The sequence below is a fragment of the Miniopterus schreibersii genome (genome assembly GCF_964146895.1).
Source record: "Miniopterus schreibersii genome assembly, chromosome: 4".
NCBI classification, from domain to species: Eukaryota; Metazoa; Chordata; class Mammalia; order Chiroptera; family Miniopteridae; genus Miniopterus; species Miniopterus schreibersii.
The window spans coordinates 21,683,228-21,703,377 of record NC_138105.1 but is presented as its reverse complement, the minus strand read 5'-3'; the positions used below and the strand labels follow the sequence as shown (position 1 = coordinate 21,703,377).

At 41.8% G+C, this 20,150-nt stretch overlaps 1 protein-coding gene across 1 annotated transcript in view; it reads right to left on the bottom strand.

The window, feature by feature from the left end:
- Positions 1 to 20,150, bottom strand: part of TRPC7 (transient receptor potential cation channel subfamily C member 7) — a 120,991-nt gene that overhangs the window by 91,349 nt on the left and 9,492 nt on the right. The window lies entirely within an intron of this gene.

The following is a 20,150-nucleotide window of genomic DNA, read 5'->3' as shown; positions in this document are numbered from 1 at the left end:
AATGGTAGATATATATGTTTATCCAAACTCATGTACAACACCAAGAGTGAACCCCAATATAAACTATGGACTCTAGGTGATAATGATGTGTCAGTTTAACAGTTGTAATAAATGTGCTACTCTCTGAGGGGATGTTGATTATGGGGAGGCTGTGCAAGTATGTGAGTTGAGGGTATATGGTAACTCTGTATCTTCTGCTAAATACTGGTGTGAACCCAAAACTGCTCTAAAAAGAAAGTCTATAAAAAAAAAAAAAAAAGGTTAGATTAGTGATTTGGAGGACAGGTCCTGGGGGAAGCAAAAGGTTGACAAAGTTAGGAGATTGGAGGGAGATGGGAAATTAGATCAAGTAGTCAGGGAGTAGTATGAGGTGTGATGCCTCGATTAGAAGAGTTTGCCTTTATTGATTGGGACAGTTATAGGCTCAGGTAGGCTCATGGTAACTAAAATAAGACCACTGGAGGAGATGAGTTCATTAAAACAGAGCCAAGGTGTTAAAAGGGTGATCTGTGTATATATTAAAGTGCCAAGAATTTACATAGTGGGGATTAAAACCATGGAGAAATGACAGAGTGACCACTGTTGCAGATTGCAATGATGAGGGTTATTGTATAATATAATCTGATGAAATGTGATTTAAAGCTGAATTCTCTTAGGGAGGTGATAAAGAGAAAGTTCTGGAAGTGGTAAGAAATAGCAAGAGAGGTATACCTCCCACTCCCAGCCCAGTTGTATGAGGACTGTGGGAGTAAAATCAGCTTCTCTTGAGAGGGCTGCCGGGGAAGCACTTGTCCTTTGGGGAGCCAGTCTTTAGAAAGAGTAAGACGGTGCTGCATTTCTATGAGGAGGGCAATGATAGAGATTTTACTGAGGAGGAACTATGATTTCCAGATGGTGAAGTGGGAGGATATCTGGAGATGAAGAAAGGAGGTATGAGGATGGAGCTGGGGTATGAGAAGTCTTGTGGAGAATCGATTCTAGGTTCTGAGGGGTGACCTGGGAGACAGATGGTGATGACATAAAGAGGGGTTAGAGCACCTAAATTATATGTGAGGAATCAGTGAGACAACGCAGGTGAAGTGAAGTGCATAGCATAGTGCTGGGCACATAGGTCACTCTCAGTACCTTTTAGGTAAGAAAGGAATTTAGAGCTACATCCTGCCCTCCAGCACTCCCTTTTGCATGTCCCCCCACTAAGTTGATGGATGACAAAATGGAATATTGAGATTTAACACACATGGCTGAGTTCTTATTAATTGTAACTGGAATCACTGAAATAATTAGTGGGTGTCAAATGCTGGGTAAAAACCTGAGCCTAGTGCTTGCTCATTATTGCAGACGAAAATGGAAAAGCTTCAGTCCATGGTTTAGCTTTCATACACATACTTGTTTTCATTAACCTTCAATAAGCCCATATCAATAAGCCCGTATCCCGAAGTATCATAAAAGGCAAATATCCCTCAGGATTTAATCTGCATTTAGGAATGCAGATCCAAGGAAGATGATTCGAGTTTAGTACATGAGTCAGATATCCAGCATTTCTCACCTTGGCTTTCCCAGGGGCATTTAGACAACTCCTCAGTCCTCAGAATCCAGGGTTCTGCCCCAAAGGTGGGGTGGGATAGGGCTGGCTCCCTGTTCAGTGACATCTCAAAGACCCAACTCTCTAACTCTGCCACTGGTAACTCACTGCCTCATTGAGTTTATTATTTGCTCTCTGCAGGAGGCCTTTATTTATCTATCCCAAACTTCCTGCATTCCCCAAGGGGTCTCTGTTCTAAGTGTTTCAGGATTTGGGAAAAATGATTGTATGTGAGCCAGTGGTGATCTTAGAAGTTTTCAGCATAGGCCTGATCAGTTTTTACATGAGAAGGATTACTGGGTGGTTAGTACTTAGCCTTTAAAATCAGAGTATCTGAGTTCAAATCCCAGCTTGGCTTCATATTGGCTGTGTGAACTTGAGTGTATAACTTAATCTCTCTGTGTGTTCTAATCTGTATAATGGGGCTGCAGCTGCTATTTACTTTATAGGGTTGTTGCAAGGAGTGAACAAAATGAGATAACCCATTTCTGTCGCTTAACACAACATGTGACAAGTATTAGCCAATGCTATGATACCTGCTGATTATAGGTTAGCAGAGGGTATAAACATGGAAAATTTCTCTCTTTTGGGATGTGGGTCTTTGAGTGCCTTCTTTAACAAAACATGACTCAGCCCTCATTGGATTCAGTTTCACAGCTTCACCCTGAGCCAGTCCTCAGGTGGAAGGTGCAGGCAGGACAGCAGGGTGGAAGCTTGGAGCATGGGATTGGAGCAGAGTCCTTGATAGTTCCCAGTGCAGGTGCAGGCCCCTGGGTGCTGAGCCTGAATCTGCAGGTGACTGCACCGCCTTTCTTAGCCAGGCAGTGTTGACAGTGCTCTGTTGATACTTTGGTTTCCACCGTGCTTTTTGGTTTACCTTATTGGCTGTTACTGACATTGTAAGGGGCTCCTTAATCCATCACCATGACATTGTGAAGTCCCTGAAGTAATGGATTGCTCTGCTCGTTGATTTTATCACAAGTCCTCTGATGGATTCAGAGGCTTGCCTGCGGAGGATAGAGGCTGTCCCTCAAGGAAACAGAAGAGCAACTCAATACTTGATTCTCTAGCTCAGCAAGTATATTTGAGCACCCCCTGTGTGCCAGGCGCTGGGGGTACAGACCTAAGTAAAACATAAATCTTTGTCCTTGAGGAACTCAGGGTCTTTCCAGAGAGAATAACAAGTAGCCAGGTAAGGCCCATAAGGTGACATTAGTGCCTTGGGACATGCCTTGCCACCCAGCTACAGAAATGGGGGATTTTCAAGAGGAGGCGGAGTATAAATTGAGACCTGAGGATGAGCTAGCAGGGGTGAGGGAGGAGAGGTAACAGGGAATGTACATTCCAGAAAGAGGGACTGGAAAGTGCAAAGGCCTAGAGAGGAGAGAACAGTCACCAACATGTGGACCCATATGGTTACTAACTACTTTAACCATAGCATGGTTATGTGCATAGGCCATGCACATTACCCAATGTTTTACATGATTTCTCACTACTAAGTGAATGTTTTTATGTACCTGGAGAGGAATTCAAATACACTCTCTATACATCCTTATCCAGATTAAAGATGCTGCTTGGTTCTCCCTTGTTGAGCTCCCAGAAGAACCTCCTCAGCTTTGTACTTTTTCTGCTGGAACTTAGGGAACCAAGACTTGAAGGCAGGTCTACCGCTGTGAGCCTTGCCTCATCCCCACACCTCTCTGGAAGGCCCCAGGGCTCTCTTCCCTCTCTCTGAATGCTCTGTTCTTATTCTGTCCCTCCTTCCTTTCTCCCCTCCGTTTATCTATCGCTGTCTCTGCCTCTCTCTCCCCCATCCCCTCCCTCACGTACATCACTGTCAGCCATAGGTTAGTATGAGCCAATGAAGAATGAGGCAGGCATGGTTGCTTCCCTCATGGAGCTGACAGACCAGAGGGAAAGGTAGACAGTGAAGGTCCTACAGCTCCATGGGGGGGGGAGAGATTGCTTCAAGCTGTGACTGGACATCAGTCAGGCTGTGTGAGTTGAAAGAGAAAGGACTCTCAGGAAGCCCCATGGTTCACTTACATAGAAGCAGGCCCACCACCGTTCCCCTGCCTTCCTGCCCTAAGCATGGTCGGTTGGTTTCTGTACCCGTTAGAATGGGAGACAATATTAAAACATAGGCTGTCCTAGTTATTACTAGTTATCACTTACTGAATGCTTACTATGTACTGGGCCCTAGGCTGAATGCTTTACATATTTAGCTCATTGAATTCTCATGACAGTGCTAGACAGGGAAACTGAGACCCAGAGACTTTGGTGGCAGCTGGGATTTGAACTTGGGTATGGCTGACTACAAATTTTATAATCCCAACACTGGGAAGTACTCATCAAATAAAAATACGAACTTCCCTGTCAAGTGCTCTAAAACCCCAAGCACCTCCCTGAAGGGGCAGATTCAGAGTCCTTCCTCGTGCGAGGAAGAAAGAGATGAGGGCCTTTTGGCAAGAGGCAGAGGTGCTGAAACTGTGTAAGGCAGTACCCTTCGTCCACACCCAGGGGAAGGCCAGAGAGGTGAGGCTGGCTGAGCTCAGACAGCTGAGTTTGACTCACACTATATGTTACCAGCAGGTGTGTTGACAAAGTGTCAGAGCAAAAGTCATCCATAATGGGATGGTACATTCTATTCCTCCCAAGGCCCTAAGCCTCTCATCAAAGTGTCAGTCTGTCTACTCCCCCACATCCTTTTTGGTCTTATGACTCCCACCAAGGGGTCATCCTTCTCTATTCTAGAACAGATTCCCCTGCCTCATCCAGGATTACTATGTTCATGTAAGAAGTTAGGGGACTGGGAGAGGCGGCAAGGGTTTGCAGTTTCCTCCCCGCAGCGGCTGTGGGACCTTGCAGCTCATCCCGCAGATACATAGAGAAACTGAGCATGGTGAAGTGACATTGTTTGTACCAGCTGAATTCCAAAGGGGACAGTATAGTAACTGCTGTTCAGGGTACACTGGCTTTTAGCAAGTATTTTGGGGTCTGTTTGTCCTATTGGAGCTGAAGCATAGTGCTGCAGAGGAGTGCTATTGATTAAGAGAGGCAAATAACTAGATAGCAACATAGCAATTAGAACAATGTAGGGCCCTGCTAATTATAAAATAAAACCTAGCCCTGGCTGATGTGGCTCAGTGGTTAGAGGGTTGACCCAAGGACCTAAGGGTTGCAGGCTCTATTCCCGGTCAGGTGCTTGTACCTGCATTGCCGGTTCGATCCCCGCCCCAGTTGGGGCACCTGTGGGAGGCAACCAGTTGGTGTGTCTCTCTCACATCTGTGTTTCTCTCCCTTTCTCTCTCTCCCTTTTTCTCTCTCCGTTTCTCTCTCTCTCTTTCTCTCTCTCCCGTTCTCTCTCTCCCCCTCTCTCTCTTCCCCTCTCCCTCCCTCCCTTCCCTTCAATGGGAAAAATATCCTCAGGTGAGGATTAAAAGCAAACAAAACAAAGTTAGGCAAATTAGTACAGAGTCCTCTTTTCTGTGGGGGATAATTTCTAATATCCCCAAAGCATATCTGAAACCCTGGGTAGTACTGAGCCCTATATATATTGTGTTTTTTCGTAGACATATGTACCTATGGTGAAGTTTAATTTATAAATTAAACACAGTAAGATATTAACAAAAATAACTAATAATAAAATAGAACAATTAAAACAATATACTATAATAAAATTTATGTAAATGTGGTCTCTCTCTCTCAAAATATTTTATTGTATTGCACTCACTTTTTCACTTAAAGAACTTTACAGCTTCCCTTTGGCATATCTGAATGCCAGCATCACTAGTCTTGTGCTTTGGGGCCATTATTAAGTAAAATAAGGATTATCAACACAAGTGCTATGATACAGCAACAGTCCATCTGATAACTGAGACAGCTACTAAGTGACTAATGTGCCGGTAGTATACAGTGTGATGCTGGGCAAAGGGATGATTCACCTCCTGGGCAGGACAGAGTGAACAGTTCACAGTTTCATTATGCTTCTCAGAATGGTGCTCACTTTAAAACTTAAGAATTGTTTACTTCTGGAATTCTCCGTTTAGTATTTTCAGACTGTGGTTGACTGCGGGTAACTGCAGAAAGTGAAATTTTGGATAAGGAGTAGTACTTATGACTTCTTGGATCAAAGGAGCATGCTCCATTCTTTCTGCTTCATTGCCTCTGTGCATTGTGTTTCCAAACCTGGACTGATGCTCCTCTTTGCTTCCTCTAAGAAACCCTACCCCTTCTTCAGAGCAGCTTGAAGATAACTCCAGGATGACTTTCCTTATGTCTCTGGGGAAAGCCACTGTTCCATGCTCTGGACCCCCATGGCATTTTCTTCTTAGGGTCCAATAGCCCTGTCAAAGTGCTCTCTGTATTTTTGACATTTTCATACTTAACTAATCAACTCTATTCATTTGTATATTGCATCCTAGGAGATGCCACATTACAGGACTTAATACATATACTCTGATTTAAGAATTTTATTTGTAGGAGGCTGAGGAGTAAGCAAGTGCTGACGTGCGGGTACCAGGGCATTGATCTAGGAACAGCAAGGGGAGTATATGGAACTCAGAGATGTCTCAGAGCCAAAGCTGACTGTTAGAGGCTCATTACATTGTGCATAGACAACTGCAGTAGCTGTCTAAAAGTCCCAGAAGACATGAGTAAAAGATGAGTAAGTGATTGCATTTAAATAAGTTCAAATCTAATCAGGAAAATCAGGTTCCAGGTTTTTGCCTAACTGATTTATCCAGTGCATGACTGTATAACACTCGGAAGTAGGACTTATACATATTTTATAAACAGCTTCCACTGTTATCTATGTGCTAATGACTCCCAGGTTTTTACTTCCAACCCAAGACTGTATCCTAAGGGGCTGATTTAAATAGTCAACTACCAAGTTGTCGTCTACACTGGTAAGTCCTGCACACAGAAGGAAGACTACCTTTTGCTGATACCACTCTCAGTCTGCTTCCTCATCTGTAAAATGGGAATAATAATCTTTTCGTAAACCTGAACTTAGATGTTGTTTATCAAAATGCTTAATAGAAATGAGAAGCAGAAAGGGCTAGAGAAGTAGGAACTCATTAAGAGATTACTGGTCCAAGCACCTGGCTTTATGAAGGAGGAAGAGGAGCTGCAGAGCAGTGAGTGACTGGGCCGGGTCACATGGCAGTTTATAGTGGAGCCTGGTTTCCTCACTCAGTGCCTTCCCTTCTGCTTTGGGAACCTCACCTGTCAAGGCCCCATTCCAGCATTGCCTGAAAGGATTTTATGATGTCATGTCCATTGTGACATATGCCATATCCTGGTACAGTGTGACCATAAGGCTCCAAGCTAATTGGTTTCCTCAAGTAATCTCTAAAATCTGATTACCATGATAGCACTCATCAACTATTTCCTTTAGGTGAAGAAAAGATCCAGCTTTCTTTGAAGTCTGATTTCTAAATTGGTAATCTGAGAAGAGATACCACTTAGGGAAAAAAATCCTCTTGCTCCTAATTTTTTCAGCTGAATTAAAACATTTTTTCCTTTTCCTGCACATTTCCTGGAGCTCATCTCCATGCTAATGTTAAAATATCAGTTGTAAGCACATAAAACATCAGGTTTCTGGTGTGCTGTGGGAAGGTATTGGGTGAATTCTTAGGAGTATAAACCTTAAGCAAAGTTAATAATCACCAGAGAAGATTGTCACCAGAAAGATTCTTGGGCCCCTTTTTTCAAAGTATGTAAGAGAAGCTAGAGAGACCTATTAACTAAACTGGCAGTGCCTTTGTCTTCATCACCCAATAGGTCAGCGACTGCATGCTAGGTTCCCAAGAATGAAAACATGACCTCTGCCCCCAACTCCATCCGAGCAATTGAATTATTAGTAAAAGTGAAGTGTGTTGTATTTCTAGGATCTGTGTGTGTGTGTGTGAGAGAGAGAGAGAGAAAGAGAAGAGAGAGAGAGGTAGAAGGAGGGAGGAGAGGTCATTTCAGTGTCTCCCTTAATTTTCAAAGCATTTAACCATCAGTAATTAGCAAACCTGCTCTGGAGCCCAGAATAACAAGTCATTATTATTAATTTCACACTGTAGATATGAGCGACAGAGTGATCATAATAATATGAAAGATAATTATGCTACCAAGCATTTGGAAAGCCCTTTTATGTTTGAGAAGTGATTGTATTTAGAAAACTTTAGCCTCAATCATTCTTATGTCACTGTAATTTTAGGACTAGGTGTACAACTTTAGTTTTCTTAGTTTTCCTAGGTCTTACATCATAATGCCACTATTGTGACAAGAGACTGTACTTCCCAACACCTCCGGACCTCCTGGGGTTGACAAAGAGTGCAGATTGTACTATACCACCTGGTCTGTTTTGTGGAGAGCTGATGGACAAGTTCATGGCCTCCTATTGTTCAGGCAATGCAAATTTTAAAATGAAACCTGTGCTAGGACATTCAGTGTTTATTGCAGAGTTTCTTATCCTTACACTGTGTTTGCGTGTATAACACAGGTACTGATTACATATTTTAGAAATGGAAAAGAAAGAGAGAGACACTTAGTTCATCAATAACAAGTGAGATTTCTGAATGATGGAGATTTTTTTTCACTTTGCAATCAATTTCAGTTCTCTCAGTTTTCTTGAGTGGTGTTAAATGGAATTGTCTTGGATCCAGGAGTTGCAGTGGCATTTGCTGCCTTTTTATAATTCATGGGCTTGAAAGGTAGCAGAATATGCCACCTCCAAATATGCCTCTTTGGTATAAGGATTATACAGAACTGAAGGCAGTTAAGAAAAAGTAGATGCAAGGAAAGCTCTTCACTCTCCCTCTCTTTGTCTAAAAGCAGGACATAAATTTGTAAGGGTATCCTCCCTTCCCTCCCCAAGGACAGAACAACTCTAGACTCTTAGTCCAGAGACAGCACTGACTAAAACTAGTCCTCATCTACCATTAGTTTTCCCATAGACTTAACTTCCCACAGTTTGATGCCTCTAAAAGCTCAAAGTCTTTATCCTTTGTATTGTCACTTCTCTAAAACTTTATTTTTCTTTTAAGAAGCCCAAGTCTTCAGCACCCTTTGAGTTGCCCCTTTCTGAGTTCTGCCATCTGCTGTGCTATGCACATGTTAATAAACGTTTAGTCATTTTTCTTCTTGTTAATCTGTCTTTTGCCTGTCTGGTTTATAGGGCTCTAGCCAGGGAACCTAGGAGAGTAGAGGGAAAAAGATTTTTTCTTCTGCTACAGTCTAATAGAGGAAGAAAAGAACCATGACTATTTACCATTATACATCCTTAAAAACAAACACTAAAATAATCCAAAGCTATGAACTCAGAAGGGTGGAGGGAAAATTTTTTCCCCTTCTCTACACGGACCTGTTTGTCTCCATGGCCAAGGGCTCAGATACTGTTCTTCACATGACCCTTCCTCAGTTCCTGGGGTCCACTCTCAACGTATACTGGGCAACAGGGATTGCTTGGGATTCAATGGTGAATTGTCAGAGATTTAATTTTATTGATTTATTTATACGTGTAGGGAGTCTTTACCCATTAGAATGGCATAAAGATTACGGTAAGCTAAAAACATCTGAACAAACAGCAACTAAATTTCTTTTACTTCTTTTTAAACTTTTAAGCAGAGCCTCCCAAAAAATACAGGCGCCATAAATCTGTTGGGGGTGAGGAGGAGTAGAGGTGGGTTTTATAGCCAGAAAGGAGAACCAAACAACACAAACTCTCATGCCTTCCATTTGTTCCCCTAAAAGCCTGTGTGTTTTTTAAAGCTCCTCTTTTTCCTTAGAAACTTTTCTCCCCTCCCTTCCCCCAACTAAGTTGACATATAAGCCCTTGTCTTTACTGTTCAGGGGGCTGCTACTTTTAGGTGCTTCTATACGCATATGAATAAACTCTGTCTTTTCTCCTGTTAAACCATTGCAACCTAAGGCAGTAGAGTAAAAGTTTTCCTCATAACACAGGACTGAAAATTTCCAGGAACTGTTACTTATACAGTGTTGACATCACCTGGGGGAAATGCCAAAGTACAATATTTAATGAGAAAACCAGGGTTCCAAATTGTTTATACAGTCTTGTCACCATTGCACAGAACAAACAAATCTATGCACAGAAAAAAATCATTGGACTTTTGTACCTGGTAATAGGCCATAAAACAGAGTCTTGGGAGTAAAACTGTAGAGGAATAATCACTGGGACACTGGGGTGAAAGAAAGTCCAGAAACAGAAACCTTTGTATTTGGGAATTGGTGTGTGATAGAAGTGGCATCACAGGTTAGTGCGGAAAAGTTAGATTTTCTAATAACTGTGCTGGAAAACTAACTTATGGAAAAAGCAAAAATCTGACACAAACTTACCCTGTATAGAAAAGTAAATTCCAATTGGACTATGGACTTAAAAAGACAGAAAAGGACAAGAACCATATGATTTCACTCATATGTGGGATATAAAACAGAAAGCAGCAAACAGAACAAAAAAACTCATTACCAGAGGGGATGTGGGGCGAGGCGAGGTTGAAGAAGGAAAGGGTGTCAGATGTATGGTGACAAGGAGACGTGACTTTGGGTGGAGAGGACGGAAAAGAGTATATGGATGAGGCGTTGTACACCTGAAGTTACATAATCTTAATAACCAATGTCACCTCAACAAATTTAGTAAAATAAAATTTTTGAAAAGTAGATGGTAGATTTATGAAGGCAATAGAAGAAAAAAATCGCTGTAATATAGGAGAATATCTTTGTGACCTTGGGGGGGAAGGATTTCTTGTTAAACTAAATGCGTAAACTCTTTCAAAATTAAGGGTTTTTGTTCAACAAAGGATGCTATGTACAAATTCAACAGAGCAGCGATAGACTGGGAGAAGTTATTTGCAGTACCTGAAGTAGAGAAGGAACTAGTATTTAGGATATCTGAGGAACTCATGAAAGAATGTAAAAATACGCCCAAACAGAAAGCCTGTTAAAAAGTGGATGAAGGGCCCGGCCGGGCATGGCTCAGCGGTTGAGCATCAACCTAGGATCCAGGCGATCGGGTTCGATTCCCGGTCAGGGCACATGCCTGGGTTGTGGGCTGGATCAGTGACTGTCTCATCATTGATGCTTCTATCTCTGTCTCTCCCTCTCCTTTCCTCACTCTGAAATCAATAAAGATATATTTAAAAAAAAAAAAAGTGGATGAAGGATAATAGGAAGAGGCAAGTCACAGAAAAGAGAAACCTACATGGCTGAACAATATACGAAGCACCCAGCTTCATTAGCAATTAGAGAAATGCAAATGAAACTAACTACATTCCTGACACTGGCAAACATTAAAAAGCAGGGTAATACCTAAAGCTGGCAGCACATGGCAAACCAAAGCCCCAAGGGCAGGTGTCGGTGGCATCAGTGGTACTGAGTGAAATGAACCAATGGCAGACCTTACCGGGAATATAGCACAAGAATGCTAAAAGAGGATTGTAAGCAGGTACAGGATGTTCTTTGCAGCATTATTTGTGTAACAAGAAATTAGAGGCAATCTGGGTGTCTTACCACTATGGGAATGAGAAAGTGAAAGGCTGCAGTTACAGATAATGGAATTCAGGCCCCAGAAGCAATGGACTAGGTTTATATACAGCAATTTGGAGAGACTATAAAAAGCTTGGTGGTGAATGAAAGAGTAAGAAAGATCACAGTTTTATGATCCCTTTTATGTAATTTATAAACATACATACACAAATCAACAAGATATTTTTTCTTTGGTCTCCATTAGCATGTAAGCTCTGTGAGGCAGAGGTTACAGGGCTTTGATGGTCTCTGAGTGTTCCCAGTCTCTAGAAGTTTTCACATAGTAGGTGCAAAATAAGTATTTCTTGAATGAATAATACTTGTAGACACACATACATACATACATATAAACGCACTATACACACATACTTATATATATGTGTGTGTGTGTATATTTTTGGGGTTTGGGAGAACAGGAGTGAAGATAAAGTATGAAGGGAAACGAAAACATGATAATGTTCCATCAACTGAGTTGTATTAATTATAATTTTTGCACCTGGGGTTAGGGGGAGCACTAGGAAGAAACAGATAATGAATTGTTCTTAGATGATGGGATTAATGCTTAACTTTCTGTTCCCTCTACTTTTCTATATTTTCTAAAGATTCTATAATCAGTGTGTTTTATTTTCATTATCCCCAAACCCAAAACTTGAAAATATTTTTTTCATACCTCAGAGGGGCAGTTCCCTAGTACCAAGTTTCTCCCATTCCTTCTGTCAGCTATCTCCCATCTCTTACCCACCTTGCTTTCCCAAATACCACAAGCACACACACATAAAGAATTCCAATATCTCTTTCTCCATTCAGCAGTCTCTTCCTTTTCTTCCAGACTGACTCCTAGTTTTAGGACTGACTTTGGCTTCCCAGAATAATTGACTTCTAGCCTTCTGTCTTGCCCTGCTATGAGGATCAGCTGGGTTCCTGGTCTCATCCTTCCCCAGTTCATCTCAGCATGGTGCTATCCCATTATATTGGGTTGTTTAGTGTCCCCTCCAAATTCACAACTTTCCTGGAACTTCAGTAGGGGACCTTACTTGGAAATAGTGTATTGCAGGTATAATTAGTTAGGATGAAGTCCTTCTGGAGTAGAGTGGGCCCTTAATCCAAAATGACTGGTCTTTATAAGAATGTCCTTATAACAAGAGGATAAGGGCCACAGGAACACAATAAGATCCCTGTGTGACAACAGAGGCAGAGATTGGAGTGATGTGTCTACAAGTCAGGGATCACCACGGAAGCTAGGAAGAGGCAAGGAAGGGTCCTTCCCTAGAGCCTTCAGAGAGAGCATGGCCCTCATAATACCTTGATATTGGATGGCTGGCCTCCAGCACTGTGAAAGAGTAAGTTTCTATTCCAGAGCTTTGGGGGAAGAAGCAGAGACCCACTCCATGCCTTTATGCTAAAACCAGCTCCAGTTAAATAAAAATCAGAGGTAAAATTGAACCATTTTCCTCTATTTTAATGAAAAATTTACTTCGTTCATGCAGCCAACAGAGGGAGAAAGATGTCCTTGGGATCTGGAAAATGTAGCAGAAACGTCAAAACCCAATGGAATTCAAATTCTGGGGCTATTACTCCCGGGCCCACTTTCCAGTACTTCCATGCTGGCAGTGCTTTGCAACGAACAGTTTGCCCAGACCTGGGAAATGAATTTATCCCCTCCACAGGAACCTTGTCAGACTGTGCTGCTACTCTGATTGTGTTGAATCACCCACTGGTTGAGATGAACTGGTCCTTCTGCACTCATGTGCCACTCACCCCCTTCCTGGGTGGACCACCCCTTCCTACAGTGGTCATTCAACTCCTTTCAGTCTGTCCCCTCTAATCCATTTCTACAGTAGGTAGAGTGGATCTTTCCAAACTGCAGATAGGAGTCTTCCCTCACCTGTTGAAACCTTCACCCTAAAATGAAGTCCAGCTTCTTATTATAGCTGCCAATGGTAAGTTCATGGCTGAGGTGTTCTTCAGTGCCTCTATCACCTGCCACCTCTCCCTTTTGCTGCCTGCAATAGGGAGCTACTCACAATTTTCTAATAGGCCTCTCTTTCCCTTCTCTGCACTGGGCTATTTCATGTGCAATTTCTATGCCTAGTTCCATCTCCAATTCCACACCGTCTGTTTCTCTCTCCCATACCCTCAGGTTTTCTTTAAACACTGTCTCCTCTGAGAGCTCTTTAAACACATGCATGTGTGTGCATGTGTAGATACACACACAGTCAGCTGCCCACTGATTCAACTCTTAAAATTGCCCTTTTAGGCTTAGCATGATTTGTAAAGCTGTGTTCATTTGTGAGGTGGTATGAAGAAGGCTGATCCTCTCCAGTAGAATAGGAGGTCCTGAGGGCAGGAACTTTATTTTGTTCATCATTAATCCCAGTGCACAACCCAAAGCCTGACTCATACTAGAGGTTTAATAATGCTGAATGTTGAATTATCAGGTAGCTGAATTATCAGGTTGCTCTGTAATATGAGCGCCTATCCAGTTCTGATATTCCACCCTCCTGACATATTTTCCACATTGATCTGAAAGTGAATTTGCTAGTAAAACATGTCTCCATGTTGATGGTGTGTGCAGCATCCTTGATTAATGCCACCCTATTGCGAGTAATTTATATGGCATTGTAGCTTTTTCCAGAGAAAAGCCCTGTATTTTCATCATTTCCATTTTATTTAATTTGTGCTACTACTCATTGACTAATATTCTCTAAGAACGGTCTCCATTTTCTCCATCTCTGATAGTTCAACCTGATAGTTGCACTTGTATAGGAAATTATTTTTCTCAGTTTTGTGTGTGTGCAGTGATGAATCTTTGGAGATATTTTTAACAAAGTGGCCTCTGTGTGTCCTGGAGTTGTGGCTGCCCATTTCCTTCTTCCTCCTCCTCCACTCCTGTGTCTTCCTGCCCATGCTGCTGGTTTCCACAATATTTTAGCAGCACTCCAGGCTTACTCAGTTTCACTGGCCTGCATTTTTCCAATTGAAAATATTCCCTTGCCCTGTTTTTAACAATGGAGCTTACATGTACAGCCCATATTATATCTTGCTCTGGAAATATCTCTTGCTGGGGACGGAGGGAAGCTTAGCAAAATCAGGAAGACCCTTTGAATAGAAGAAAAGCTGACATTTAAGTTGTGTTGAGAGGAAAAGTTGTGGCACTGAAAATCCAGTGGGCTTTGGGGAACAAAAAGGAATCCCCACTGAGCCATGTGTGTGTGTTGGGGGGTCAGGTTCTCTGCAAAGAGTTTTATATTCTTCATCTCATTTAATCCTTACCAACACCCTGGGAGATCATTATTCATTAGTTCACTCACCAACTCATTTATTTACGGAGCTCATATTAGGTACTGAGTACATAGTATGTGTCAGGACTTTCTTGTGGTTAAATGGGATGAGACATAGACAGCTCTTAACAACTGGCTGAATCGTGTGTCATTTACAGAGATTAGGGTAAAACCAGAAGTTTGGGTGGGGAAAATAAGGATTCAATTTCAGGTATCTTACATTTCTAATACCTACCCTTTCCCCCTTTTCAGATAAGAAAACTTAACTTCCACTGGATGCCTGAGATTGCATGGTCGCCAAGGGATGGCTCTGGGACTGGAACCCAGGTCATTCGGATTCAAGAGCCATTTTGCTCTCTACTCCAAAGTCTTGAGGAAATGAAACATGGCTGCCCTGGATGCTCATCAGAGCCTGTCCACTGTCCTTGTCCTTACCTAGCAAAGTGGCCTCCTTTATGCCACCTAAATACCTGTCACCCAGCGTACCCTGGCTGATACTCTTGGCATAAACCCCAGAAGAGGAAAATCATTTAACTTTAGGCATTAGTTGTGACCCAGTGAAAAATTGTCATTAAAGGACACATTAATTAGCTCCTTTTCCTGTTATGATTTATTAATGAAGGCTCTAGTGAAAGTGCTCCTCCAGACACTTAGGTAGAAAAATAGAAAAAGACAAAATTAACATGGGCAGAGGTCATCTCTGTTTCTTCTCTTGAGATAAGCCAGTCTCTGGATCTTACTGTCAGCTATGAAAGCTGATGATCCTGGCCCCATTGTGGACCTGTTGACCGGCATGGGTGCTCTGACTACACTTTATTTGTGCATGCTTAGTGGGGGGCCATCCAGTCATAGCTAATCACCTGACATCTGTCATCTTTCTCTTTTTGGCTTCCATTCTGCATTATCAGGTACTCAAGCAGAGAGCTTGGGTGACCCAGTCAGATCCCTGAGGGTTTGGGGAGTGACATATGAGTGCTTTGAGGAGTTTTCTGCCAGAGTCTCTTAAAAAACAACTTGATTTTTAGACCTGCAGCCTTCACAGCTTAAAAAATATTTTCCCAATGGAAAAGGAAACAGTTTTCAAGTCATTTCGTGCATGTTAAGCAGGCATTTGTTTATATTACCAGCCAAGATTTCAAACTTCAAGGAAATGTATTTTCCTAGGGTGTTGATCTATAAAATTTAAAAAACCTAAAAATATTCAAAGCGTGAAAAACAGGTGCAAACACAGATTCCACTGGAGGCTCATTCTGCCTTTGGCTCTGCCTCAGGCCCAGGGAGGGCCTTTCCTCAGGCTTCCTGGCTCCTGGCTCCAGAAGGCCAGAGTTCAGATGTGCTCTGAGCTGTCCCTACCACAATACAGTCACACCTCCTCCTTCTCCCCTCCTCTTTCATTTTCCATTTTGATAAAGTTTGCAAGCAGATTACAAACTGTCATCTCAACATCTTTACCTTCAACAATGGGATCTCACTAGAGATCATAGCAGGTGGCAAATTGGTCTGATTTATTATTATTTGCATTTTTAATTTGTGGTATTTTAGGCTCACTGAGTTTTTTATGGGTCTTAAAATGGCAACAGAAACATTAATACATAATTTATTATTATTTTTCATAATGCATGTGGTTAGCAACTCATTGACAAACAGAAATTTCATCAACACTTTGAGCAAGATGAAGCTACAGCTCTAGCTTTCTGCCACCTACTCTTCTCTGTGCTCTGTAAGGGTAAATTGCATGCGACTGAAGCACAGTAAGCAGCCTCCATGCTGATGTTTTGTCAACAGGAAATGCTTTCTCAGTTGCAGTTTTGTTATTCAGAATGACCAAATCTTAAATAACTGAGGTGAAGTTTTTGTTGGGTTTCCACAGTTCCCTGGCTTGGGAACAAGGGGTACTTTTTAATTGAAGCAAAAGATGAGAGAGCAAAAGGGATCCCTCCAATCCCCATCCTGCTTCTCCTTCCTTCCAAAGCCCTGAACCTCACTCTACAGTTCTCTTGTCCTTTCCTTCCCTTCCCCTCTCACCCCTGCTAGGCTTTGCTCTTGGCATAACTCTGAATTGGAAGAAAGATTTAACTCTTTGCGGTCGTATGTCTGCTCTCAGCCACCACAGCAAGGAACCGTACAAATCTTAACTCTATTCATTCATGTATCAGTTCATAATTTCTCTGAAAGCTCTTAAGTGTCTAAGCAACCTTGTCACGAACCAAAACATTGCCCCGACATTGCATGTTATGTATCACTGCTCTTTCAATGGAAATTAATTCCGACCAGTACAACACCCATGTCCAAATTTAATACGACTGCAAAGGGTTAATACCTGTAATCTTTTCAAAACAGTAGCTCCACTGATAAACAACACTCATGAGGCAGAATGCCTAGGAATTGGGGAAGACACCAGCAAAGTAAAGGGAACCCTGAGCAATTTTATCAGATCATCAGTAATGAAAACCAAGAAGACTCATTCAAGAGAAATGTAGAGACCTTATTATGTTCTTGGTGGCAGAAGCTGTAACTCAACTGAGATGGACAAAGTCCTATTTTTTACCATGTTACTGTAGGTGCTTCTACACAGAGAGAGACCATTCCAGCAGTGAAATGCCTCTAAATAGTCCATCCCATACTGGGCTTCCCCTTCTCTGTCTCATACTGCATAGATAAACCAATCAACCAAAATGTCATTGTGGGCAGTGCTCCCAGACTCCACATGGTAGGTACTGTGGGCAAGACCAAAAAGACACACTCTGCTCTCCAGGAGTTTAGTGATCATTGGCACCACACAGTGCAGCTAATGATTGGTCTTTAGTTATTTAATGTGGGTTAGTTTTATCCCTTCAACCACCTTGTAATCTTTAGAGCTTTCCCATTTCACCAAGTCTGTCAAATACCTCTATTAAACCTATACATGCAGGAAGAGTATAAACCATAGCTATAGTAATAACTTGCTTCATCAGTTGAAATGATTATCCTTTTAGCATTTCCTTCACTAAGTGTTATGGAACACTTACTAGATTACTGGGCACCATTCAAAATACTAGGAAGGCCCAGTGGCCATGTTGAGCTTTAATGTTCTTCTAGACCCAAGAAGAACAGAGAGACATAAGAAAATCCTTAAACAGCTGTATCATTTCCACACTAAAAATAATGGTTTTCTAGCAGGCATCTGACTGCAGCCACAATTTACTGGAGACCTTGACATTAGCTGTACTTCTTGCTAATGACTAGACTTTGTTCTGGTGGTTAGTTAAAATGACTTGCAAAACAGTAGCCTGGGCAACTGAATCCAGGTTTTCATGCACAATGTTAGGAGAGCCAATCCCAGAATGTGTGTTTTAAACGTTCTGGAGGATGACATAACATCTCTGTCAAGAACTTGATAGCTTTCATACAGTTGGTGGTGTTGGGCCATCTCTGTAATGCATGGCTATAAGCAGTAATGTGTAGTCCCCTTAAGGCAGAACAGACTCCGAAAGAGGGCGTTGTAGAACACATGCACTTGCTCTTATATTCCTTTATTACAACTCGAGTTCCCTTTGGCTAAGCTGCTCTCTTCTCTGGGAAGATTTATGATGTCAGGAATGTACATGCAAGGATAGCTGAATCAGTGGATACAGGTCTGACAGGACACTTACATTGATTTATAATGCACCCTTTGTCAACAATCTGAAATACTATTTCAAACAAAGGAGGATGTTAATAGTCAGTAAATGTGTAGTTATGTGAAATCTCATGTGTTTAAATCATTGCACTGTAGAGAGTATTTGTCATCATGTTAGTAGGTTCTTAATTGTCCATAATTTTCATAATTCACTTCTTAAATCAAAATGTCATAGTAAATACTTTTAGTAAACTTCAATTTTAGATATTATATGTACTAAAATATGCCAGACTTTGGGTTTTAGTAAAAGGAAACAAATAGCTCAGATGTAATTGCAAATGTTAGTCTAGCATAATTTTATTTAGTAAGGCTGGCATGCTCCCAGATTTCAGATAAGAAGAGAATTGTGCCATTATCCAGATAATCTGATTCAAAAAACATTTTTTCCTTGAATTGTTTTTTTCTTGGCCAGAAATATCTAAATTAATTGGCTTAGTCATCTTTTTTCTACATGACCTATATGCAGATTCATTCTGAAGCCTAGGGTACAGCAGAATTCCACCAGGTTTCCTTGGTACATCATTGGCCTTATTGCTGGTAGGTGGAGTTTAGTGTATAGAAACAAGGAAAGGAGAGGCAATAGCTACATTTCTTGTGAACTTACTTGGGTAATCTCTACATCTACATCCACCAATTTTTCTAGCTGAGGCCATGAACAAGGCATGATGTAGAGAAGAGCCTTCAGTTCAGTACATGGGTCTAAGATGGGGGACAGATGGAATGAAATTAGTTAATTATAGTATTCTTCATCTGTTCACAGTTTTTGGTACCCTGAAGCACCCTGTGGGCCTGGTTCTTCTGTTTCTGGCTGTGGGTGGTCCCATTCCTACAGAGAGGCTTCCATGGCCTCATGCACGCACAGCTAAATTGTCCCTTTCTTTAATCACAGTGCCTCAGGCTCTGAGCCCTCTAATTCGTCTTACCAGTCAAGTAAATTCCCCAAACTCTAGCTTTCATCATTTTAGTACCCTAATCACAAACTTTCAGTGGCTCTCCATTTCCTGCAGGATAACACCCAAAGTGCTCACCTGACACACAGGGCTCTCTGATGTCTGCCTCCAACTCATCTCCTCAGCATTCCCTGTGTGCCTCTATAGTAAATCTAGTCACATGCAGCTTCTCATCAGTCCCTTGCCTGAGGTGGGCCATTCTGGACCTCACCTTCACTTGCTTTCTCCAACTGCCCACTTCTTTTCTCACTGATAAGTTCCTCCTGCTCAGCAAGGCCCAGCCCAGTTTTTTTCCTTCTTTGAGATATCCCTGAGCAGTGGTGTCCATGGGCCTTCCCTTGCTGTGAATTGGTCTCCATCCTCAGCCACCTAATTGTGTCCTGTGCAGGAGGACATCTTGTTTAGGGACAGTGAACTTTTCTCCTGCAGGTGACATCTTTTCCCAGCTCTATGCCAGCCTTACAGTTGACACCTTTTTAAATATGCTCCATGGCATCATAGACTCCAATTGAATGGCAGGGTGGGAAATTATGAGCCCAGTTATAGTTTATACTTTTCTAGCCATACCTTCTTTAGTGGAGAGTTCCTTTATCATTCAGATAAAGACAAATAAAACCCTGAGAAGCCCAATGCATGGAAAGGGCTCTGACTTGCAAGTTCCTATAATGGCTAAGAGCTGGCTCTGATGTCCTAGCATGAAGATTAGAATAATGGCTTTGCTACTTACTGGTTATATATAGCTTTACCTCTGAGCCCTCATACAAATTGAGGATAATAGGCCCTGTGGCTCAGTTGGTTGGAGCATTGTCACATACACCAAAAGGGGTGTGGGTTCGTTTCCCAGTCAGGTCACATACCTAGGTTGTGGGTTTGATTCCCAGTTGGGGTGCATACACTAGACAACTGATTGATGTTTCTCTCTCACATCAATATTTCTTTCTCTCGCTCTCCTCCCCTTGCTCTTTCTCTAAAATCAATAATAATAATAATAAAAAAATCATATCCTCAAGTAAGGATTAAAATGAGGGTAATAATGGCATCTATACCAATGATTATAAACAATATATTAAGGCACTTAGTCTTTGATACACAGTAACTGCTCACTAAATGTTTGCTTTTAATTATTATTAAACACTGTCAAGAGAATT